This window comes from Pezoporus occidentalis, unplaced genomic scaffold (genome assembly GCF_034315485.1).
Source record: "Pezoporus occidentalis ecotype Australia unplaced genomic scaffold, CSIRO_AGI_Poc_V1 ctg24, whole genome shotgun sequence".
Classification (NCBI taxonomy): domain Eukaryota; kingdom Metazoa; phylum Chordata; class Aves; order Psittaciformes; family Psittacidae; genus Pezoporus; species Pezoporus occidentalis.
In genome coordinates, this window is record NW_026914285.1 from 3,701,898 (window position 1) to 3,729,545 (window position 27,648).

Genomic DNA, 27,648 nt, shown 5'->3' on the forward strand with positions numbered 1-27,648 from the left:
TCAGATCCCACATTTTCAATACACCATCGCTCTCCCACATATATACATCCATATACATACAGACCAAGAGGAAAAGATCATTTTCTTAGTGCATGGACCAATCCCTATAATGCTGCCGAGTCCATTCGGCCCATGATGTTCAAAGTTCATTCTCTGTTGGGATGATGGCTGGAGGGAAGTCAGGGCCAGTTGCTGGTGACCTGGAGACATCTAGTTGATGGGCTATAAAAGTATTACACAGCAGGCAACAGCATACAATTGAGTTCACTGGCTGTTTTCCCCTAAAATCAAATCCCCTTGAGGTATACATCGGGCTTCCCCATCTTCCCACGTTACCCACCAAGTATATCCAGGTCCCTGAGCAAAAGCAATCCCACGAGTGAGTTTACCTTTACCTGAAGCAGGAATAACCCAGACTGTCTTCCCCAGCAAATTCTTCATATGCACCACGGGAACTTTGTCCGCCTCTACAATATGTAACAGTTCTGACTGGGCTGGGCCAGCCCTGTTGGCAGATCCTCTGGTGTTGACCAACCAGGTGGCCTTTGGTAAGTGTGCATCCCAATGCTTGAAAGTTCCCCCACCCATTGCTCTCAGTGTAGTTTTTAACAGCCCATTGTACCGTTCGATTTTCCCAGAGGCTGGTGCATGGTAGGGGATGTGATATACCCACTCAATGCCGTGCTCTTTGGCCCAAAAATCTATAAGGTTATTCTGGAAATGAGTCCCATTGTCTGACTCAATTCTCTCTGGGGTGCCGTGTCGCCACAAAATCTGTTTCTCAAGGCCCAGGATAGTGTTCCGGGCAGTGGCATGGGGCACGGCGTATGTTTCCAGCCACCCGGTGGTTGCTTCCACCATGGTAAGCACATGGCGCTTGCCTTGGCGGGTTGGTGGCAATGTGATATAGTCAATCTGCCAGGCCTCCCCATATTTATACTTCAACCATCGTCCTCCATACCAAAGAGGCTTTAACCGCTTGGCTTGTTTAATTGCAGCACATGTTTCACACTCATGAATAACCTGGGCAATAGTGTCCATTGTTAAGTCCACCCCTCGATCACGGGCCCATCTATATGTTGCATCTCTGCCCTGATGGCCTGAAGTGTCATGGGCCCACCGGGCCAAAAATAATTCACCTTTATGTTGCCAATCTAAGTCCATCTGAGCCACTTCAATCTTAGCCGCTTTATCCACTTGTTGGTTGTTCTGGTGTTCCTCAGTGGCCCAACTCTTGGGTACATGGGCATCTACATGACGTACCTTCACCACCAGGTTCTGCACCCTGGCAGCAATATCTTTCCACAGTGCAGCAGCCCAGATGGGTTTACCTCTGCGTTGCCAGTTGCTCTGCTTCCATTGCTTCAACCACCCCCACAGGGCATTTGCCACCATCCATGAGTCAGCATAGAGATAAAGTACTGGCCACTTTTCTCGTTCAGCAATGTCCAGGGCCAGCTGGATGGCTTTCACCTCGGCAAACTGACTCGATTCACCCTCTCCGTCAGCAGTTTCTGCAACTTGTCGTCCAGGACTCCATACAGCTGCCTTCCATCTCCGATGCTTTCCCACAATATGGCAAGAGGCAACAAAGATGATTGAGGGAGTGGAGCATCTCCCTTATGAGGAAAGACTGAGGGAGCTGGGTCTCTATAGTTTGGAGAAGAGGAGACTGAGGGGTGACCTTATTAGTGTCTATAAATATATAAAGGGGGAATGTCACGAGGATGGAGCCAGGCTCTACTCAGTGGCAAACAATGATAGGACAAGGGGTAATGGGTGCAAGCTGGAACACAGGAGGTTCCACTTGAACTTGAGAAGAAACTTCTTCTCAGTGAGGGTGACGGAACACTGGAACAGGCTGCCCAGGGAGGTTGTGGAGTCTCCTTCCCTGGAGACATTCAAAGCCCGCCTGGACACATTCCTGTGTAACATTATCTAGGTGTTCCTGCTCTGGCAGGGGGATTGGACTAGATGATCTTTTGAGGTCCCTTCCAATCTCTAGCATACTGTGATACTGTGAAGAGCCATCAGTAAACAAGGCATACTGCTTTTCACTTTCTGACAGTTTATTATATGGTGGGGCCTCTTCAGCGTGCACCACCTCCTCCTTTGGTGACATTCCAAAATCTTTGCCCTCTGGCCAGTCCATGATGACTTCTAGAATGCCTGGACGACTGAGATTTCCTATTCGAGTTCGTTGTGTAATTAGTGCAGCCCATTTACTCCATGTAGCATCAGTTGCATGACGTGTAGAGGAGACCCTGCCTTTGAACATCCAGCCCAGCACAGGCAACCGGGGTGCCAGGAGGAGCTGTGCTTCAGTGCCAATCACTTCCGAAGCAGCTCGAACCCCTTCATAGGCTGCCAGTATCTCTTTCTCAGTTGGGGTATAGCTGGCCTCAGATCCTTTGTATCCCCGACTCCAAAAGCCGAGGGGTCGACCTCGAGTCTCCCCTGGAGCTTTCTGCCAGAGGCTCCAGGTAGGGCCGTTCTCCCCAGCTGCAGTGTACAGTACATTTTTTACATCTGGTCCGGTCTGGACTGGTCCAAGGGCTACTGCATGAACTATCTCGCGTTTAATTTGCTCAAAGGCTTGTTGCTTCTCAGGGCCCCATTTAAAATCATTCTTCTTCCGGATCACATGATAGAGAGGGCTTACAATCGAACTGTAATTTGGGATGTGCATTCTCCAGAACCCCACTGCACCCAAGAAAGCTTGTGTTTCTTTCTTATTAGCTGGTGGAGATATTGCTGTTATCTTGTTGATCACATCTGTGGGGATCTGTCTACGTCCATCTTGCCATTTTATTCCCAAAAATTGAATCTCCTGTGCAGGTCCCTTGACCTTACTCCGTTTTATGGCAAAACCAGCTTTCAGCAGGATTTGGATTATTTTCCTCCCTTTCTCAAAGACTTCTTCCGCTGTATCGCCCCACACAGTAATGTCATCAATGTATTGCAGGTGTTCTGGAGCTTGCCCCTGTTCCAGTGCAGTCTGGATCAGTCCATGGCAAATGGTAGGGCTGTTTCCATCCCTGGGGCAGTTGGTTCCAAGTGAACTGGACACCCCTCCAAGTAAAAGCAAACTGTGGCCTGCACTCTGCTGCCAAAGGAATTGAGAAAAATGCATTGGCAATATCAATCGTGGCATACCACTTGGCTGCCTTTGACTCTAGTTCATACTGAAGTTCTAGCATGTCCGGTACGGCAGCACTCAATGGTGGTGTGACTTCATTCAGGCCACGATAGTCTACTGTTAGTCTCCATTCTCCATTAGACTTTCGCACTGGCCATATGGGGCTATTGAAGGGTGAGCGGGTCCTGCTGATCACCCCCTGACTCTCCAGTCTACGGATCAGCTGATGGATGGGAATCAGGGAGTCTCGGTTGGTGCGATACTGCCGCCGGTGCACTGTTGTGGTCGCAATTGGCACTTATTCTTCAACTTTCAGCAACCCCACAGCAGAGGGATCTTCTGAGAGACCAGGCAAGGTGGACAGCTGCTCAATTTCCTCAGTCTCCAAAGCAGCAATACCAAAAGCCCACAGGTACCCTTTTGGGTCTTTGAAGTACCCTCTCTTGAGGTAGTCTATGCCGAGGATGCATGGAGCCTCTGGACCTGTCACAATCGGGTGGTTTTGCCACTCCCTCCCAGTCAGGCTGATTTCAGCCTCCAGCACAGTCAACTCTTGGGATCCTCCTGTCACTCCAGAAATATAGATGGGTTCCACCCCTTGACAGCTTGATGGCATCAGGGTACACTGTGCACCGGTATCTACTAGAGCCTTATACTTCTGTGGGACTGATGTGCCAGGCCATCTGATCCACACAGTCCAGTAAATCCGATTGTCCCCTACCTCCACCTGGCTGGAGGCAGGGCCCCTCTAATGGTCGTCACAGCGTTGGACACTTAAGTCGTGTTGAAAGGGATTATTCTTCGTTATCACAGGAGCTGGAGTAAAATCAGCTCTTCCACTCCATCTGGGAAACTGATCACCAGAGACTGAAGCCGTAGTTCTCATGGGACGATCAGTCTTGGCCCTTGCTCCCCTCTTCAGTTCACTCACCCGTTCCTCCAAAGCTGAAGTAGGTTTTCCATCCCACTTTGTCATGTCTTCTCCGTGATCCAGCAGGTAAAACCATAGGGTACCCCGTGGCGTATACCTTCTGTATCTCCTCTCTTGAACAATAGGACGCCTTTTGTTAATAGCTGAGACGTGTGTTGGTACACGTGAGGAGCCGGATAAATCAGACAGATTGTCCTTCAATTGTTCGAGGTCCAGGGACAGTTTTTTCACAGCTGAGATGATGGAAGGGGTGAGATTGTCTTCGAACTCTCGGAGTTTATGAACCATTTCATCCACTGTTAGTGGTACTATGTCATTCCAGGTTACTGTTGCCAATGAATGGGCATATGATGACGGTCTATTCCGTGTAAGTTTTCGCCACATGGGTCGTGTACATTCAACTTCATCTGGATCTATAGGTGTATCCCCGTTATTCGGCTTGATGTGATAGAGCATCTCTACGATGGCCGATTCCCTCAGAGACTGGATGCCTTTGTCTATAGTAGTCCACTTGGCCGAACGACTCGTAACATCGTCCTTGTACGGAAACCTTTCTTTCACAGCTGCCAAGAGCCGCCTCCAAAGGCTGAGGGACTTTTTCTCTCTTGCAATTGCTTTGTCAATTCCCCCTTCTCTAGCAAGTGATCCCAGCTGCTTGGCTTCTGTACCTTCTAGTTCGTGACCATCGGCCCCGTTGTCCCAGCATCGGAGTAACCAGGTGATGATGTGCTGCCCTGGTTGACAGGTAAAATCTTTTTGCATATTCCGCAGCTCGGTTGAGGTCCGAGGTCGAGAAGTTACCTCTTCTTCTTCTTCTTCGTCATGTGATGATGACTCCTGATCAGATTCTGGACCGGGTGGTGAATTCGTTGTTTCTTCATCTCGCTTCACCCTTTTTGCCTCCTTTTTGCTTGTTCTCTTGCGTACAGGGGCAACCGATATTGGTACCAATTGGTCCTCTGGTTTGGCTGCAGTGATTATCACTGTGGTTTGAGTAGCAACTGTACTTGCTGCTGGGGGTGGCGTAGCTGCTGTGCTTGGAGCTGGGGTAAGCGCGCTGTCTGTTGCAGTTGAAGTTTGAGCAGCTGCTGTACTTGCCACTGGGGTAGCTGCTCTGCTCATTGAGGCCAAAGTTTGAGTAGCGACTGTACTTGTCGCTGGGGTTGGTGCAGCTGCTGTGCTTGGAGCTGGGGTAACCGCGCTGTCTGTTGTGGTTGAAGTTTGAGCAGCTGCTGTACTTGCTGCTGGGGTAGCTGTGCTGTTCATTGCAGCCAAAGTTTGAGTAGCGACTGTTGCTTTGCCCTCAGATCCGCCGACATTCTTTTCCTTTTGAAGGTGCTGGATAGTGTTGAACAAGGCCCTGTAAGCATAGGCCAAGCCCCAGCACGTTGCCGTGATTTGTCCATCTCTGGTATGGCCAGAATGACCCCACACCTCATTTAAGTGTTTTACTAATTCTTCTGGATTTTGCAGTTGTTCGGTAGTGAAATTCCAAAGTACTGGAGGGGCCCACTGACCTAGATACTTGCCCATACTATCCCACACACCCTGCCACTCATGGCTGTCCAGCCTCAGGGAAAATCTCTTGGTCCCCCTACATCGTCGTTTGACCCCAGACAAGACCCAAACCTGACTCTGCTTAACTCTTGAAATCAGTAGTGGGCAAAACACACTCTGTATGCGTGCTAGCGTGGTGATTCCCATCACCATCAGCAAACAAGTCTCAACAGCATTAAAAGGCCATTCAAAAAATTCGAAACTCTCAAATGTAAATGGTATGGGGGGATGACTGGGAGGGTAAAAGGATGTCTCCTTCACAGGTTGAGCACCTGAGAAGGAGAAAAAAGATGTGTAATTGCTAAGCACCTCCATCATATACCTCCCAAAGTATAAAGGTGGTGACCACACTGGGAACGTAAGCCAGATCAGTTTCATGATCAATGATTCTATTGTATTACAAGTCATTACCATAAAGTACAATGGGATAAAAACCTTAGCCCAAGCCCCACACTTGAAAAACACTAATACAGCAAATACCGGATGGACGTAAGATACGATATACTGAAACTGTGAGATCAAGAGGAACAACCTTGAGAGCCAATAAATCAGCATTGTGACGAGTGACTATCAATCCAGTCAGATCTGTTCTTATCTCAACCCCTTGTGCCCCACGTTGGGCACCAAAAAGAACTGTCGTGGTTTAAACCCAGTCAGGTAACTTGTTCACTCACTCCCAGTGAGTAGTGCCGAGCTGACAACAATCGAGGTCCGTGTCCCCCCCCCACCGGGGCCCTCCCCTTCCCTGCTCCCGGAGGAACGGGGAGGAGGATCGAAAGAGTGCAACTCCTACGGGTTGAGACAAGAACAGTCCAGCAACCAATGTACAACACAAATCACCACCGCTACTATCAACTACAACAATGATAAGGGAAAATAACAAGGGAAGAGAATACGATACCACCGGCCAAGAAATGAGTCCCACCCGGAAGCCCCTGTCCTTCCGGGTAACTCCCAGTTACCCCTCACCCCGGGCATGACGTGCTGTGGTATGGAATACCTCCCCGGCTAGCCCGGGTCAGGCGCCCCATCTCTGCTTCCTCCCAGCTTCCCCTCCTCCCTGGCAGAGCATGAGCCTCACAAAGTCCTTGGTCAGGGTAAACATCACTTAGCAACAACTGAAAACATCGGCTTCACCAACACTGTTCCCAGGCTGGAAGTCAAAACACAGCACTGCACCACCTACCACAAAGGAAAAAGCATGACTGCTACTGCTGAACCCAGGACAAGTGACACTATTAAAGCAACACTTGATTTTTTTTTAATCACTCTTTCCAATGTTAATTCATTCATTTCCTATTTCTAATTTTGTATCTGTCATTTCAATCCTATTTTCAATCTTTTTTCTCATTTTATTCAATGCTCGGTTTTGATGCTTTTTAGGAAGAGGTGAGAGGTATTTTTAATTTGCCTCCTTTATATTTTACCTTTCCTTCCTTCAATTTTCTACTCCCAATATTTATTTAGATTTAGTAATATTTATTTATCCACATATGAGTTATGCAGTTAGGAATTACAAGTGAAATGTCAAGTTTAAAAATGTAATATTACGTAAATTACTTTCTTCAGCTGGGTATGAGGTCTTTATATTTATTCTGTTTTTTTTGATTTTTTAGAACTCACTGAAACTACCTTACCTGTTGTAGAAAAAAAAATTCCAGCCCACATCATACAGAGGGAGAATAATAGTAATGAACTTCATCGAAGTGAAAGGAAAGAAGTTAAATCAATAGGTGTGTTGAAGAAGTGTTTCTGCTCCAATTTACATAGTTACACAGAATCCTGAGACATCATAAACCACAGTAACATAGAAACAGAGAGAGCCAACATTAATATAATCTGTTACTGGAAACATTACCTCCATATAAAGAAAAGAAAATATAACTAGAATAGTTTTTGTGGAGAGTTTTAAATAGATGTTTTATTTATCAGTCAGTCAAGCAAGGCTGGAAAATCCCAATCCTCCAGACTATCCTTACAAGCAACAAGTAAAGCCAAAACTTCTCTTCAGCTTATATTGGGACTCCCTCAGGTCTTTCAAAGCAATGAATTGATCAGTTTAAGACTCTGATGTATGCTAGTGCAATCCTCTATGTCCTTCTTGTAGAAAAGATAGAAAGCAACTCTGTATGTCAGTGGTTTTACTCTAATATATACTATTTAAAAATGATATGTACATTTTCATCAGATAAAGAATTATGGGCCAAACTATCCTTTAATAAGTTAACACTATAAAATAATTGAAATCTTCATTGGTCTCTCCCCCCATATAAAATTATCCAGTAGGGCTTAGTGATTCATCTTCACATACAGAGAACCCAAACTGCTTCTTAACAGTTTTCTCTTTCTTATACAGCTTAACTTATACATTATTGCAGTGGTTTAAGAGAAAACAACAGGCACTTAACTTGCAATCGCTTTTCATAGCTACTTAGAATTTCAGATGCCTTTAACTTTTGCTGACTTGCTCAGCAGGGACTCCAATGCTCATTTTGTTCTTCTTCCATTAAGAATTGAGAGGTGCATTAGCTCTAAAGCCTAAGCACAATGATAGCACACAGATATAAAAGTTTTGAAGTCCTCTGCTCTGGGGTGTTAAAGCCACAAAATGGTGAAATCCTCCTTGGAAAAAAAAACAACACAACAACAAAAAACATAGAAGCAGTAACATCTTCAATGCAGAATCTGAAACTAAAACACATTTTAAAACCAAAATTAGCTATGACTAATCTTACATTTTTTTTTTCTTTGCAATTTATTAATAGGTCATTAAACTCAATAAGTTGATTTTCTCCAGGTTTGGTATTATGAATGATTGCCTGAATCCTCACAAAATGCCTTTTAAACTCATTAAACCCAATATGGTTTCTTTTATGCTTCTTTTAATAGTACAGTGCACTTTGCACTTCGTTTTGAAATATTTGCATGTAAGAGTAAATAAATATGCTAAAGTTGAATAAGGCAGTCATTCTTTCTGGGTACATAACTGAGTCAAAGGGAATTCAGCATAGCAATCAATGCAGTTAGTAACTGAAGTCTTATATAAATGCATATTTATTTATTTACACCTTTGTAATATTACGCATCAGAGACACTTAAGAGAGATGGGGTTTGCTGCCATGGAAAGGCAATAGCAAAGCTCAGTGGCTTCCACTAAAGGGGATTAACAGAAGTAAAAGCATTTCCTTTCAATTAAGCCCTTTATCCTAAATTCTGAGTAAATAAGTCAATAATTGCTTAGAAAATGCATCTTGATGGTTTGGTTCATAAATATTCATAGCAGATATTGGTCAGTCAATAGGTCTCCATGGCCTTCCCCAGCATTTCTTCCACTAAACACACCAGGCCTGCATTTCTTCTAAACTAAGTAGATTTGACACTGATGTAAGCAGAAGTTTGAAGAACTCTCTAATAATTAGCATAGATGCATATCTGAAAATGACAGGATTTGAACTTGTTCAGAAACCTACAATCCTCTTCTTCTCCAGATCAGCTTTTTAGCTGCTTTAACAAAACTTACAGTCTTTCATAAGTTATCATAGGACTTACAGGGATTTCTTGATTCATTGAGCTCTTTCTCATGTCCTCATGCCATAGGATTTCTTCAGAAACACGATCAAACTCTGCCTCAAGAAAATCCAGTCTTTTCCCCTGTACTTCCTAGAAGTCTGTTAATTTTCCTAGCTAATATGAGTAACCAGTTAATATGAGTAGCTCCTAGTTTTGAAGATATTTAAGTGCTTCTTTCCCACTCCCGTGGCAATCTAGTCCTCTTGTTAATTCAGTGCCCAAAAGAGAGGGATTGTGTTTTAAGAAAAAAATGTGACTACATGTCCTGGGTTCAGCAGTAGCAGTCATTTTTTCTCCTTCTTAGTAGCTGGTGCAGCGCTGTGTTTTTGACTTTCAGCCTGAGAACAGTGTTGATAACACCAATGTTTTTAGTTACTGCTCAAATGTTTAGTCTGACCAAGGACTTTGTGAGTCTCATGCTCTGCCAGGGAGGAGGGGAAGCCAGCAGGAAGCAGAGACAGGACACCTGACCCAAACTAGCCAAAGAGGTATTCCATACCACAACGTCATGCCCAGGATGAAACTGAGCGTTAGCCAGAAGGGCTAGTGCACTGCTCAGCTGGGCTTGGTATTAAAGGGTGTTATTGTATTCTCTTCCCTTGTTATTTCCCTCATTATTATTATTGGTGGTAGCAGTAGTGGTGTGTGTTGTACCTTAGTTACTGGACTGATCTTTTCTCAGCCCATGGGAGTTAACATTCTTTTGATTCTCTTCCCCGCCCCTCTGGGAGCAGGGTGGGGAAGAAGGTGAGGGGAGTGAGGGAGTGGGCTGTGTGGCTGACTTGCCAGCAGGATTTAAACCACGACACTACACTAAGAATAAATGTTTTAAATTCATTGCTAAAAAAAAAAAAAAAAAAAAGAAAATCTGTTTCTTATGTAACAGATTAATGTTTCTTGGTTTTGTTTTTTTTTGTTTGTTTATAGTAGGGCACACCTAAGATATTTTTAAATACATATATATATACATAACTAAAGAAATACCCTAAAAATATATATTTTATATAACTAATATATGCAATTTAGTTACATACTTACATAACTAAAAATATATAACTAAAAAAACCCTCAAGAGTTGCAAATACTAAACCACTATAAACCTCATTCATTTTTATATCAAGATAAAAGATGCAGCATACCACAAAAACAGAACACACAAAAGTTACAATATTTTAATTCTAATCGTGATGGGGCAGAATGTAAAAATTTTGTTTGATGTTCACAGTGCTATGATTTATCATTAGTATAATAAAAAGGCCATGGTGAACAGGAGTGTTGACTAAAAGGATTACCACTTTTGAAACAAGATTAACACATACAAAAGTACAAAGACCAACTTTTCAAACAGGGTCTGCCTTTGTATCTGTCTGGTATTTATGCATAATGAAATATATTTTTCCACTTTATTTGGCAATTTAAAATACTTTAAAGGGAATATGAATACTTTTCCAAGTATTTCTGACTCCCAGTGTCTCTTGACAAAAAATGTATCTGTTAACATCTTTCTGTATCAAAAAATCATTACTGTTTTTGGCAGATTTACACTGTTCAGGATTCATGACAATAACGTAGTGTCACAAAAATTGATTACTAAATCTTCAGTAGTTAGTATATCTGCTTGTGTTTTTGTAAGTTAAACTCAGAATTATTTTGTAGTAATTTGACTAAAGATGTTACAAAAGAGAATAAAAAGTGCAAGCTACTTTATGCTGAATAGGAGCAACACAGTAGTACATAGAATCATACAATGGTTAGGGTTGAAAGGGACTTTAGTGATCCAACCCCTCTGCCATGGGCAGGGACAACTTCCGCTAGACCAGGTTGCTCAAAGCCTTGTCCCACCTGGCCTTAAACTCTTCCAAGAATGGGGCAGACCCAGCTTCTCTGGGCAACATATTCCAGTGTCTCACTACCCTCATAGATAAGAATTTCTTCCTAATGTCTAATCTAAATCTCCTCTCTTTCATTTTAAAGCCATTCCCTCTTGTCTTGTCACTACATGTCCTTGTAAAAAGTGTCTCTCCAGATTTCTTGCAGCCCCCTTTAGGTACTGGAAGGCTGCTATAAGGTCTTCCCAGGGCCTTCTCTTCTACAGGCTGAACAAGCCCAACTCCCTCAGCTTGCATTCAATTATAATCAGTTTTTTGTTTAACCTTTTAACTTTCTTTTTCTTTTTTTTCTAATTTTAGTGACTTTAATAGAAATTGTGAATAAGAAAAGAAAACAGAATCATAGAATCATAGAATAGTTAGAGTTGGAAAGGACCTTAAGATCATCAAGTTCCACCCCACCTGCCACGGGCAGGGACACCTCACACTAAACCATATCACCCAAGGCCTCGTCCAACCTGATCTTGAATGGGTTGATCATGGCTAGGGATGGAGCATTCACAACCTCCCTGGGCAACCCATTCCAGTGCCTCACAACCCTAACAGGAAAGAATTTCCTCTTTATAACCAATCTAAACTTCCCCTGTTTAAGTTTTAACCCGTTACCCCTTGTGCTATCCCTACAGTCCCTAATGAAGAGTCCCTCCCCAGCATCCCTATAGGCCTCCTTCAGATACTGGAAGGTTGCTATGAGGTCTCCATGCAGCCTTCTCTTCTCCAGGCTGAACAGCCCCAACTTCCTCAGCCTGTCTTCATATGGGAGGTGCTCCAGTCCCCTGATAATCCTCGTGGCCTTTCTCTGGACTTATTCCAACAGTTCCATGTCCTTTTTATGTTGAGGACACCAGAACTGCACACAATACTCCAGGTGAGGTCTCACAAGAGCAGAGTAAAGGGGCAGGATCACCTCCTTCGACCTGCTGGTCATGCTCCTTTTGATGCAGCCCAGGATACGGTTGGCTTTCTGGGCTGCAAGCGCACACTGAAGCCGGCCCATGTTCATTTTCTCATCAACCAACACCCCAAGTCCTTCCCCGCAGAGCTGCTCTGAATCTCTTCTCCACCCAACTTGTAGCTGTGCCTGGGATTGCTCTGACCCAGTACCTTGTAGGACCTTGCACTTGGCATGGTTAAACTTCATGAGGTTGGCATCAGCCCACCTCACAAGTGTGTCGAGGTCCCTCTGGATGGCATTCCTTCCCTCCAGGGTATCAACTGAACCACACAGCTTGGTATCATCGGCAAACTTGCTGAGGGTGCACTCAATCCCACTGTCCATGTCAGCGACGAAGATGTTAAACAAGACTGGTCCCAACACCGATCCCTGAGGGACACCACTCATTACTGGTCTCCAGCCGGACATTGAGCCATTGACCACAACTCTTCGTGTCCAGACATCCAGCCAGTTCTTTATCCACCGAGTGGTCCATCCATCAAATTGACGTTGCTCCAATTTAGAGACAAGGATGTCGTGTGGGACAGTGTCGAATGCTTTACACAAGTCCAGGTAGATGACATCAAGTGCTCTACCCCTGTCCATCAGTTCTGTAGCCCCATCATAGAAGGCCACCAAATTAGTCAGGCAGGATTTCCCCTTAGTGAAGCCATGCTGGCTGTCACCAAGCACCTTGTTGATTTTCAGGTGCCTTAACATGCCTTCCAGGAGAATCTGCTCCGAGATTTTGCCAGGCACAGAGTTCTTTATAGAAATCCTATCTGTTTCTAAAATTTAGGTTTTCACTGCAGAAAAAATGTGCTATACTAAGTTTCCTGATGTCACCTTACAGCTTGTAAAGTTTATTTTTAATTCTATTGGATCATAATAAGAGAATTCATATCTCTAATAAAAATGCTGTTGCTTAAGTTTTAAATGTATGTGTACGTGTCTATATAGATACAAATGAAACAGCACTGCAAAAATGCATATAAAGACCTGGAATATATGGTGCTTGGCTTTCAACAAATTACTATCTGTGTATTTGTGCACAGTGCATTAAGTGCTGCATTTCAGCACTTAGATGAAAATCAGTTGTTAATGTATGGAACCCATTAATATTGAAATTGTCAGCAAAAAGTAACAGCCGTGCATATTCATGGCTATAAAAAAATACACTTAGCTATGGAAGAATTAAATTACCAGTATTCATTTGAAATAATTAGTATTAACTAATATGATGCCGCATCAATAAAATGCATAATTGACATGGTTAAAAATCAGTTTGATTAGGACATTTCATACAACTTACAGTGACTCTACAAAATTAAATTTCAGCCATATTCTACGAAATTAAATAATTTATTTACAGAAGATAGATTGACATATTACCAGGTACTATCTTATAAGGGATGTGCAATGCAGATCATCCATGTCAGTGAGGCTTTTTGTATTAGAGAGCATTTCAACAAGACTCCCTTTCCAGTGATATGCTTCTACCTTATTAGAGTACTGAGTAACTGGATTTGTCTCTCACATTGGACAGTCTGGTATGATCCCACTCAGATGTTGCTACTGACACCTGACCCAAATTGGCCAAAGAGGTATTCCATACCCCAGCGCATCATGCCCAGGATGTAACTGGGAGTTACCCAGAAGGGCTGGTAGACTGCGGGGCTGGAGGAGGTATCAGTTGGTGCTTGGTTGGGCTTGGGGGGCGAGTTATTAGTCAGCTGGTGGTGAGGTGTTGTATTCTCTTCTCTTGTTATTTCCTTTATCATTGTTGTCGTTAGTGGTAGCAGTAGTGATTTGTGCTATACCGTAGTTACTAAACTGTTCTTATCTCAACCCGTTGGAGTTGCATTCATTTCAATTCTCCTCTCCGTCCCTCCAGGAGTAGGGGGAGGAAAAGAAGGGGGGGAGTGAGTGAACGAGCTGTCTGGCTGGGTTAAACCACGACAGTTGGGTTTGGTTTGACTTTTTTTTTTTTTTTAATTGCTCTTGTCACCAGAAACTGCAGTAGGAAAGTCATACATAGAATCATGCTTCTTTAATGACTATATCCAAAGACAGACACTTTGTCTCCAAGAAAGAATGATCTTTGCACATTAAGAACTAGTAATGCATTGTTATAGAATATGCAGATTTGAAATTTTACTGAAATAAATAATTTGAAGTTCTAAATGAGTTTAGTTCATTAATTTTAATTTGAACATGTGATTTCATAAGAAACTCTCAGGCCACCTCATTCTGGGGATTTGTTGTCATGAAAACATGCTGATAAACTTTATGTAGTTTCCTGTTGTGACTGCATGTGTTGCAGTGCCTGAATTACAGGGACATGGAATATAGAAGTAGTAAACTTAATTTCTGACTACAATGTGAACACTTCTCAAAATGAAGAAATGGCAGCTTCAGTGTAGTGCCCTTTATAAATAACATGAGTAACTGATTTGCCTGTTTGTAACCTTACAGTGAAAAAAATGCTAGGGAAATGAGTTTATATGTTCCAACTCTCCCGAGTCAGATTTTGAAGCTAGGAGCATGGAAAAGCATTATTGAATTAAATGCTTCTTACAGTTAATATGGCAACAATTCAGACAGTTAAGCACAGTGTGAAGAAACTCTTAAGCACTTGCAAATTTAACTCTTCATCAGATAAAAAACATCTTTCTTTAGGATGTGGGGTGATGGTTTTAAACAAAAAGAGGAGATTTAGACAAGATGTAGGGAAGAAATCTTTTACACTTAGGATGGTGAGATATTGGACCGTGTTGCCAAGAGAGATGATAGATGCTCCATCTCTGGAAACATTCTAGACCATCTTGGATGAGGAGCTGAGCAACCTGATCTAGTTGAAGATGTCCCTGCTCATTGCAAGGGGTTGGCCTAGATCATCTTTAAAGGTCCCTTCCAACCCAAACCAATCTACGATTCTTTCTAAACATTTTGTGCTTCTGCACTGAAAATACAAGCTTTTCAAGCATGTGCAATTAAAGTATTTTTTTACTAAGTACCAATATTTTTAGATTAATTTAGCTAGGACAATATCTTTGAATCTTACAAGTATTTTGTACCCCTTACAATAAAACCTTTCAGTGTCTTAATGTTTATTTTCTATAATTTTTCAATTGTTCATCTGAACCTAATAGTGACTTTTCTGTTGACGTTATCTTTCTACAGTTCTTCTAAAATAGATGATTGTATTAGTTTGTCAATACCTAGCAATATTTGTTTTTTTTCACTTTTTCACAAAACACAGAAAAAAGTTCATTTGTCTGAGGTAACAAAACCTTTTGTATAGTGCTTCTTGAGGGAAAGTATTGTACATAAATGACCATTTTGTTTTCGCAAGACAGTAATATGAATAACACTCAATAAATCATTCAAAGCTTCCTCTCTGAACCAAAACCTGTTCTTCTAAAGCCATTAAAAAACAGTATCATGGTTCTTAGTTTTCAAATTAACTTTCCACTATAATCAGTATTTTCCATCTTGCTTGTCACATTTTTCTCTACTGCTGTATTAGCTTCAAAAGTACCAAATTGTCATATTGCTGAACTAAGTCCCCAGACAGCAGAATGTCAGCTATCAATGCAAATATCTTTTCAGTGTTATGAGAAAGGGACACAATATTTTTGTGAAGCCTAATTTAAAAAAGAGTTTAGTTTTGTAGAAAATAGTGATAAAGATTGACAAAAATTGTGTTAAAATTAGATTTCATTATTTATTATTTTATTTTAATTTTATTAACCTGTGGTGGGTTAACCCTGGCTGGATGCAAGTTACCCACTGGAGCTACTCTGTCACTCCTCTCCTCAAGTGGACAGGGGGAAGAAAACATTGAAAAAGGCTCATGTGTGGAGGTAAGGGCAGGGAGAGATCACTCAGAAATTATTGTCATGGGCAAAGCAGACTAAACTTGAGGAAATTAGTTTAATTTTCTCACCAGAGCAAGGTAATGAAAATAAAAACTACAACACCTTTCTCCCACTTCTCCCTTCTACTTGTCTCAACCTTATTCCTGTTTTTCTCTACCTCCTCACCCCCAGTGATGCAGGGGGAAATGGAAAGGGAGGCTGAGGTCAGTTTATCATCTCACACATTGTCTTTGCCACTCCTTCCCCCTCCGGTGTAGGACTGCTCACACTCTTCCCTTCCTCTAGCCTGAAGTCACTCCCACAGGAAACAGTCCTCCAGGAACCTCTTCAACATGATTCTTCCCATAGACTACAGTTCTTCAAGAACTGCTCCAGTGTAGATCCCTTCCATGAGGTGCATCTTTCAGGAACAAATCTGTTCCAGCATGGGTCTTCTCCAGAGTGGGTCCCCCATGGGGTAATCAGTCCTGCCAGCAAACCTGCTCCAGTGTGGGCTCCTCTCTCCGGGAACCCGATCCAGTGTGGAATTCCCAAGGGGTCACAGCCTTCTTCAAGCATCCCCCTGCTCTAGTGTGGGTTCCTCCATGGGCAGCAGGTGGCGGTCTGCTCCTCCATGAACCTCCATGGGCTGCATGGGAATCTCCGCTCCAGGGACTGGAGCACCTTCTCCACACCTGCACCGATCTTGGTGTATGCAGAGCAGTTTCTCTCACATATTCTCACTCCTCTATCTGTCCTGCTGTTCTGCACACATTTTTTCCCTTGTTCTTCAACGTTATCATGGAGGTACTACCACCATCACTGATGGGCTCTACCTTGACTAGTGGCGAGTCCGACTTAAAGGCAGATGGCATTGGCTCTATTAGGCAAGAGGGAAGCTTCTGGCACCTTCTCAAAGAAAAGAAAACTCTACATTGTGGGGTTCGTTTTAGTTTGCATGAAAACAAGGGAAATATTTTGATTACAAATATTAACTTCTGAAAATACTGTATTTTTACAAGTCAAAACTTTTAAGCAAATTTATTCAAGTATCCGTTTTTCTACATGATCAGAATGATATGCTCCAAATAGAAGCTTAAGTTCTCATAGATTTTTCAAATGTTCTGTTTCTTCTATCTATAAAAGGCACATCACTATACTGAGATGTTACTAAACTGAGATGTCTGTTGAATACATCTCTTTAATGGTAAACATTTGCTGAATGATGACCTTTCCTTCATCTATTAAAATGTTCCCAGTAGCAACCAAGATGAAGCCAATGCTGACATACAGTGATCTAATTGTCAAAAAGGAAAATAAATGCATATTGAAAACCATAAATTAAACTTGCTGATAGTAGAGCTTAAACAAAAAAAAAAAAAAGGGTGTGAAATGCCACTTATGAATATCTGAACTTCAACAATTCAGTTAAGAAAACTGAATGAAGCAAGGAAGCTTTTGCACCTTAGAAAAAAACAAGAGATGTAAAGCTCTATGTTCTCCAGATGACATTGATTTAATTACAAAACCCAGTAAAAATAAAAGAAAAATAATGCTCGTGAAAGGATGTATTCTGTGATTGGAAAAGAAGACGAGAAAGGTACATTCCCCCCCCCCAAAAAAAAATAAAAAATATGTATTTGTATGTTGTCTGTTGAATGAGATATTGCCCTTCATTTATGTGTTTTTATATCTTATCATGGTCAAGTCACAGCAAATTTTTAGCTGAAATTATTTAGTACCGTGTGGTTGATTTCCACTGAAGATTCCAACTCTTTTTCAAAAAAAAGGATTAAAAATTCTTTTTTAATTTTTATTTTAAAAGAAACTGAAATTTTTCATGAGAAAGACAAATAAGGCAAAAATATTTTCTGGTGACTGAAAATAAGCTTGAATTGAGACAATGAGAGAAAACACTTAAGGACAGGATTGCTATCAAAGCAGAAACTGGATAAATAAGGCAGAAATAAGATAAATAAGGCATTCTATGTCTCAGTCCTACTGCTGAAAAGGAAAAAGGGCAGTGTCACAATTTTTCAAAACTCAGTAATTAGATCTTCCTTTAAGTTTCCCAAATTACCATCTGTGCTTTAATCACATCTAGCAGCTTTACAGTCCAAACAAGTATTAAAAAATCTTCTGCTGACTTGAAAACATACACTGTGATGCTCACTATATATATATATATATATAATGTACACAAAATAATTATACATAACAATGTGTATACCTTTCCCTTGCCTGAGAGGCAGTTAATGAGAATTAAAGGATTTATTATTCTTTTTAACAAGACCATGGCTGCGCATTATGCTGCAGTCCTCTAAGTGCAGGCTGCTATTATGTTGACTAAAATAAGCGTACTCAGTGTTACATGTCAATGTGATTAGTTTTAACTTTTAGCTCACCCAGAGCTTCTGTTTAGTTGGCTCATGAAATAGATACTGTATTTAACCTGATGTCAGAGCATTCAGAAAATATGCTGCACAGCATATTAGGCATTTAGGCCTAACATCTATTATTTAGGCAGGCTAATGTCTATAGTACTTCTTTATATAGACAAAGATAGATAAAATTCAGAGATAGGCATGATAGGGAGTAACTTAAAGGTAGGAGATTCTACTTTAATTGGACAATAATAAGCCCTAACTATGGCAAGATAGGACAAAGATGGGTATATACCCTGTGGATGAAAAGGATGGGAAGAGTCACTGGTTGAAATACTTCAGTTAAAATAACTGTGAAGGTGCTTGAATTTTGGGAAGGTTTGTGAGCCACCCCTTAGATGCATACTACCCAGACAATTCAGTTGTGACCAGCCCAGGACTAATCCATGTGCAGAATAAGCTTTCTGTCCACACAAAAGCAGTTTCTTGGTGCCAGGCCAGGTTTATTCAACTCCCTGGAAGCAGGCTACACATAAGGTATGCTGTTGGTTGGTATCACCAGACCAGCAGCCCTGGTCCACGCAGGAAAAATGGGAGTTAAAGGTGGTCATTAAGTCTCCAGAAGATCAGAACCTAATTACAGCAATGTAAATGCTATCTAAAGTGATAAATCAGAGTATTTGTCCAGAAAAGCACTCATAGCAATTTATTCTATTCACTCATAATCCCCAGAATTTAAAATTTCCTAATTCATCTAAATGGTTTCATTGTAAGGCACTGTAGGTATCATGTACTGATATCCTTCATAGTACATATTTATGAAGTCCCCCAAATTAATAATTACAATAATAGGATAAGATACTATGATGATATAATTAAACATTACTGATTTGATTTATATGTTATTATTTCAATTTATAACAGCTGAAGATCTGTCAATGAGTATTTCAGATGAAGTCACTGGGATGAGTATAACACAAACTCTTCTTACTCATTTTTACTTTTCCCTCGGTCTCCCCAACAAAGCAATCCATTAAAAGTGAATCACTTCACTGAGCAACACCATATGAACAGCAAAAAAAATGCCTAATGCCAGCAAGTATTTCTCCACTTCCATCAGCTTCCAAGTCTCTTTGTCTTTGATTGACACAGAGGAAAAATTGAACTGAATGCTAAACAAATTGAAAGTGCCACTGTGCCACAGTGCCTAAATTTTTTTCACCTTTACCTTATATCTGTACAACAGAGGCTTCTAAAAGGTAGGAGAGAATTTCAAACTCATTAAAGTAAAATAAAAAATAAATTAAAAAAAAAGCTGAAGTGTTTAGAGTTTCTTCCTTTCAATAAATTTACCTATTATCATCAGCTTTCATAATTTATATTCAAAATATCTTATTTTCATGTGAGTTCACCCCTCCAGTTTTCACCTTAGCCCCAGTAATCAACATCCTTTTCCCCTTTGGAACATCCAAGAATAGAAATAGTCTAAGATTCCTATCAACTTCAGTGGTCTCATAGGGAGAGTGAAAATCAGTAATGTCTGAATGATTAACACTATTTTTTTTGCATTTTTTTTTGTTTTCTTTTGGGGGGGGGGGGGGGTGGGAGGGTGGGAGGGCTGGTTTTGTTTTTGTTTTTTTCTTAGCCTACCACAGGTAGTTATAATATGGTCTATATGACCACAGATGCTAGATACATCACCATTCTATATAACACAGAACATCCCTGTGATTGTATGGGAAATATGCTCAGGTTGGATACAGAAAATGAGGGTACCAAAATGGATTCAGCCACCTAAATCCAGAGATTTAAGTCTGAAAATTTCCCATATCCTGTGATTTCAGCAAGCAATTCAGGAGCAAAACTGATTTATAACACTCCCATTCTTCTTGAGTGTTTTTGCCATCTATGCACTGCACATCACCACTATGCCAGACAGCACAGTTATTTGTATATCTGAGTATGAGTCCGATTAGAGAAAAATGGCACAAAAAAAAAGAAAAAAGGAACAAAATAAAAAATAAAAACCTGTCTTTTTTGTAACCGTTAAATTTGCTTTAGATAATTTATCAGACACTGTTGGCAATGCATGACAGAACTTGTAAAGAAAGAGCAACACAAAGAGGTGGGAATGAGCAGTGAAGCCAGTATGGAGGTAATGCTCCAAAACTAGTATTGTTGCAGAGCATTTCACATTATTAAACATGGCTTCAATTTCCAACATTAATGTTTTTAAAAGGAAGTCCCTAGTTAAATGTATAACCACACATATCTCAGTCTTGAAAAAGCTAAGCTGCTTAACACACACCTTCCACCTAAACTATCCAAAAGTATTTAAGTTGACATGCCTTTTCTTGTCTCGTGTTTAGAGAGCATTATTAGGGCATGGCTGCTAAAACAGGATAATCACAAAATGCAATGCAACTGTTGTTTCCATTAAGAAGAACCCTATAGGGAAAAAAATAAAATAAAATGCAATTGCCTGAATGATGTTGTGGCAAGATTGGAGAAATATTACCTTCTGAAGTACTGTTTGGTATATGATATTTTAGTTATAATCGTAAAGAATGTAAAAGATTAATGTAAGACAGTTCAGAAGTATGGTGTACCATCAGTTGTGATTGCTGCAACTGCTGTCTAATAACGTTGTTAAGGTTTGCTACAATGTCTCTTCTACAGAGCATCCTGGAAGCTAGGCCAGGCCTGTCAGCAAGAAAGCCATGCTAGCATAGATCCTTCCACGGATAGAGCTTATTAGCACATCTTAAAAAGTATGTGGTGTGACATGCTGGTATAGATACTCTGCCACCACCATTGGTGTTACATTGTGCTGTGCTGCTGCTATGCCAACATATTCAGCAGCAGTCTCGGGTTCTGACACAGTACTTAATTTTTGTAATGTAATCATGCCATCAGTGCTCATTCAGTCCTCAAGAATCGTAGCTTAATGGTACAGTTTACCTTTTTCTTCTTTCCCAGCAGTGCACAGAACAATTGCAATGTAATACACAAAGTAAAAGTGGGGATTCATGCATGTGCCAGAAAACCTAACTCTTCTCCTTCCAACTGCAGGGTAACAAATACCAATATACCAGCCATGTTAGTGACAGTGTCATTGTAATCACGGTCACCTCTTGCAAACTTTTGCTTTAAAGAAGTATCAGGAAGGATAATAGTTAGCCATCACTGAAAGGGAAAATGAACTTTGCTTTACTTTGTAACCTGGAATATACACTTGTATCAAATATTGACAGAATTTTCATTAGGTCTGATTACTTTTTAGCGCAGAACCTTTTCCCCCCCATTTCTTTTTGACAAAATGATCAATAAAGTCCAAAATTAAAACCAGTGGACATAGAAAAAGAAATATTAACAAATATTTACAAATACTTACATTGGTTTTATGACAGCAGACAATCTCTCTTTTAACTATTTTCCATAAAACAGGGTGAGCAATGTGTCAGAACAAAAAACTCAAGGAAAGGAAGTCAGTACTGTGGAGTACTTGTTGAGAAGGACTAATATATGCAAGCAGACATGAGCAAATTTCCAGCAAATTTCCATTCTGATAATTTGTTGCTATGTGCCATTGAGGAACATTGTTTCCTACCTTTAAATGTATATCTGCATCAGAGACTTAGTGGAAATTGAGAAAAGGTGTCAAGTAACTAATTCAATGGCAGGAGAAGAGATCAGAATTAATTTAGTTCATGAGAAGGTAAAGATTTAAATAGGACAAAGCAGAAGTCGTTGGTTTGAATAAAGACCTGATTACAGGAAAAGCAAAAGGCGGGGTAGAAGCTATCAGTGGATGAACACCTGAAATATTGTTTGGAACATGTATAGAATTATTCTAATGAGGTCTCAGAAATGTGCTAACTGGGAAATAAATCCATGTCACAACCAAGAAACCTTTAAATTTGTTTCGAAAGGTGATGATGGAGTGGAAAGTTGATTTATTCAAAGCCCTCAGAATAGGTTACAGTGTGGGTAGGAATGTGGTAAAGGCACAGCTGATTACCGATGGAAGAATGAAGATACGGCAATGATATATCCCTGGGCAAATGGCAGTCCTAATGGGAACATGTTTTCTGGGACTAAGTCTCCATAAAGCCAATTGTAAAGGAATAAATTTCAGACCATGTTTCTGAGAATGCCAGGGATGAATCAGCTGAGTCATAGATTACACACTAGCTGGTTTTCTCCCTCTTCTTTCCATGAGAGACTACAAACACAGTGAGAAAGCTCAAATCCTTCACAAAGCTCACCATGTATAAGTTAATGAAAAAGCTAAGACTTGAGCACTGTTAGCTCAAGAGACAGAAAAAAACTTAGCCAATGAATACTTATGATCCATCACAATTCAGTTTTGAGTATTTTTATAAGAGCTAAAATATAGTTAGTTAAAAATTTAGTCCTTTTAGCTAAACACTGACAAATTCTGGTAATCATCTCCTAACAAATGTATGCATTAAGACCACACTGGCTCTTAGAGTTCATTAGAACAGTCTCTTTTGCTCAAAATTCCTTCTGTTTCAAAAATAGCAGCAGAGGTTTTTGTTGTTTTGTTAAAGGATACCACATTTTATTATAGAATTTCATCCTTAAGGCTTGGCATGGTTTTAATGAGTCAGTTTATAAAATATTACAAAGTTTGGCATATTAGTTAAGTTTCCCTGAGGTGATAATTTTATTTTTTCTCATCTGTCATGATTTTACTTACTTTAGCAGACAGTTTATATGCCCCAGTTCCTTCCCTTAAAAGAAGAAAAAGTCTGGAGGTTTGGTTTTTTTTTTCTTTTATTTTTTTTTCCTCTTGTTAATAGTAAATATTCAGAGGAGACACACTTTCAGTTTTTGTAGACTGACCATTATCATGAGACCTGAAAACTGAATTAGAATCATTATTATTGGCAGGTATCAGCAGATATACTTACCAAAATATTAGCTATGTTGCATTGTTCTCTTTCCACTTCCATTATGCGTTTTTGATGACATACACTTTAGCTTTCAAATGCTGACCAAATCTGCACAATTGAAGTAGATGAAAGTAGCTCATTTTCAACTATGCATCTCAATAATTCCAGGATGAACTTGGAATTAAGTCAGTTTAAAAAGTTACCCCTGTATATAGAGAGCAGTAAGATAACATTTATGCTAATAACAAAGATAGCTTTAGTAATGCTTTCCTAACCAAGTTTTTATTCTACAGTGTCTGAAAGCATGCATGCATATATTTTTACTGACAGACTAGAAAATACCCTTTTCAGTTTTGTTCTTTTTTTTTATTATTATATGAATATTAATTTAATCTCCATCACACTAATTCTCCTGGTGCTGTTTCATTATGTTTCATTAGGTACAAAGAAAGTTATAGTCTGGAGGTAAATAAAATATTTCTCAAGCTTATTTCTTAAAATTATACACTCATGAACTCATGTGTTCATGAGTACTCATGTATTGTCCCAAATGTTTGTTAGCTAAAATGGCTTACATAACTAGTGAGCTGTTGGTTTAGATCAGCTTGAGATCTGCAGATTATCCGTAAAAATTATTTTTGAACAAGTAGCCAGAATGACTATCTCACAGAAGAATAACATCTGAGAATTGTTGAAATGTCCTAATCTTTTTTTCCTGCTTTCCATTTTCTTTTTGTTTCCTACAAAGCATCAATCATTTGGGTCTCAGTATTGATGAAGTCACCAGGTCTTTTGAGTTCCAACAGTGCAAATCATGCGCTTGTGTCTTGCTACATCTAATTTTTTCAGTTTGAAGGGATGGATTTAACCTGAATGCTTATTTTGTTATTGATAATGCTCTAGTATTCAACCATTGGGAGGCATTCACATTACAGGAAAATATTCATCATATACAAGTAGGCTAAGGGCTTCTACACTGCCCTTTACAATGTGCTGTCTCATGTACAAGAGAAGGAATCACAATGCTGTCTCTCGGTTTACTTCCCACTGGAATCCACTAAATGGCTTATAGTAGAAACAAACCACTCCTCTCTCTCCCTAGTCTTCTCTACATATTTTTGAAAGTAAAAAAACATAGCATCACCCCTTCATCAACAGAAAATCTGCACAAAATATCTGAGTAACCTAATATACTCCTCCACGTAAGGAGCTGAATTCCAGCTGACTATACAGCCACGGTAAAGTCTACATTTCAGTTCCCTCTCAGCTTGAGAATTAAAAGACCAGATAGGTTCTGGTTAATTACAGATAGCAATACATGTATACCCTGTAAGGCAAAGCAAGTAGTCCAACAGCAGGGTATATTTAGATCAATACTCTTAGGTGAGATTGCAAAGGTTATTGTTCTCCAGATATAGATTTCTGTGAATTCTGACTAGGATGCTACTAGGATGCTGGTATAACCTAATTTGTACAGAAAGAGTCTGAAGTAAACAAAACAAAGCAAAAAAGTATATCAGAAAAAACAAGCAAATAACTTACTTTACATTGATGAAGATCTATATATTGAAGAAGATTCATATTTGTGTAATTGGCTGCTACAATGGTATATAATTTTATTTGTAAAAGTGATTATGTTTGTGTTTGTCTTAACACAGTAAATAGCCTCTCCTGTTCATACAGTCCCCTTTTTAATATGGCTCTTTGTAGTATATTTGAAAAGTATCTAGAATCTGACTATATACACAGCATTATCTTGAAGACTGATCCTAACTCCCTTCAAAAATTACTTTCCCCCTGAAACTAAATCCAGCTCTGTAAGACTAATCAATACTGAAAAGACCTAGGGTATTACTGTAGATCATAAAAGAGAACAACTTAAAGTGCTTTATTATAATTCAGAATATACCTATCAGCTAGGGCAAAGTAAACTAAAACTTTAGTAAAAAATAAACAGATATTTTTTAAAAGGTATCACCATATATAACACAGATATCCACATCAATATCATGAGAAGGATTAGTAAATTTCATTTACTAGGATACGTTGATCTTTACTGCTGAGAATTTAGTCTTTGAAAATACTAAGAAGTACAAGAGAAGAAAGTGTTTCAACTAATCTATTTTTTCTAGAACACACAAATAGCCTGTTAAAAGTTCCTAAGCATTTTTTCCCTGAATTAAATTACCTTAGTTCTCATTTTATATTTAGTATGGTCAATTCTTATTTTAAGCTTAACATGGCCATAAACCAGAGCAAACAAACCCAATAAAACTGTCAGATATTCCTGTACCTTCAGGTTCAAGTTTATGTTAGTTGCAAAACTGCTCACAGAGAGAGAACTGAAGCTGTTAGCTTTAATGTGCACTCCAAATTGGAAAACAGAAAAAAATGAAGGGGTAGTTATGAAATTTGTATTATAGTTAAGCATATTTCTCATAACATCATGTAGACATGAAAAAATGTGTGGGAGGGGAATCAAAAAATCAAAGTTTTGTATGCAGGTTTGCAGGTCTCATTTTGTTTTGATGATTTTTTGTTTGTTTTTGTTGTTGGGTTTGTTTCGGGTTTTTTTTTCCCTACAGAAAGAGAGCACTGCAAAGGCCAAATTGTGTAGCCCTGCCTCCCAATATCACAGATCACCACTTCATGCAATAACTTCCCTAAGTGGTTCACCTGAAAGCTTCAGCTTAAGGTAGTTGAGTATTTGTTCCAATCCAGTGGCACTTTTCACCTGCGCTTCTTCAAAACCTCAGTGAAGTTACAATGCCAGAGTGACTCAAGGTAAAGATATATGGCAGTGATATCAATGGCCTGCATGTGCTGACACCATGAGTCATAAAATGATAGCACAAATTGTCAAGCTGTCTTCAGAACTGGCAAATGAATCAAGCTCTTTGTCAGGACAGGACAGGACAAAAGGAATGCTTATCTGTGGAAGGGAAAGAAAAGAATTTCAGAAATGCCAAGGTAGATGGCACCAGGATGAGGAAATTGGACAGCTTCATTTACTGGGAGAGAAAGATGATGACAGAACTAAGGAGGTCCTAACGTGAATAGGGGTAAGACCAAAAGTCCTGAACTATCTGAAACAGATGCAGAGGGTTAAAATGATATATTTTGTGCAGAAATCAGACTTCTGAACGCAAACTTTTCTTCCTTGCTGCATATAAGAACATATGTTTTTTGAAAGAGCTGGTGAAAGGAAGATAACTGGCCTTTGAACCTTTTTTGAGTACTTTGCCGCAATAACTAGAAAAACTGCGTTAGAAGTAATTTGATCAAAACATAGGCAAGCAGTTTTTTCCAAGTCAGTAAGGAGATAGTGTAATTTCTTTCTTGTTCATTTAACAGATTTATAAAAATGACTCGAGACTAATCAAGTTGAAGACAGAAAGCCATCTTGCAACCCATGAGTATACAGTACCACTGAATGGTGAAGTATTCCGAGACTACCTGCTGAGGCATCCAGAGAGGCTGGCTTATTTTATGTGACTATCTCCTTACAGCATCTGTGAGAGAACAAATAAAGGACTGTAACTGTGAAGTTGATGCAGAAATTCTCTCACATATTTCAACCTTGAATGTATCACCAGCCAACATATTCCCATTTGTTCTTGTGCCTTTTGTCTTTTATGAGATGTAACTCTTTTCTCTCTCTTGTATTAATCCTCCAGTCTGACATGAGCTATGTCTTCCACATCATCATGTTACTAGGCTTAACATGCAAAACTGCTCATAAAATTCTGTGCAGCAAAAGTCCCTAATGCATTTCCAAGTATTTAGAATCTGGCATGGGCTCACAGGGGAACAATGTTCTGAAACATTGTCAGGGCTGGGTAGCTACAGTGGTGGTACCTTGAGAAACCAAGGCGTGCCTTGGCTGTGCCTGCTGGCCAGCTTTGCTTTTACATCATAAAGGCACCACAAGCTGCCTCTCATAAGGTAATATCCCCATTTCTTCTGCTATTCCTAGTAGGCCTTTTGTGCTACTTAACAACAAAAAAAAAGAAAATCTATTAAAGATTTCCTTCTTTCTGCTGTACAGTTTATGTTACAAAATAGATGGACTGTAATAATTGGGTTTTTAAAACAGGTCAAAAATGAATGTATAAGACAATACATTTTCCATAAAAGTGTAATGGTACTCTGTATCATTTCATATTTTACTTGAACTTTGCCATACTTACTCACAGATAAATTATTTCCAGAACCACTGGGCTTATTTGCGCTCTTATAAACCTGTGGAAACTGATACAGGAAATTCCTCATTTGTACAGTGTACTGCTGTCTGAGGCTGGCAACTGGTCTAATCCATAGAGGCCTGTATACGTAGTACTGAACATTCTTTGCTTCTATATTTTCTCAAAGTGACATAAAAGCACGTCAATTTTTGACAAGTAGCACTTGTGACATAATCCCCACTGTTCTCTGGACCTAGGTCTTATTTCTGTGAAAGATTCGG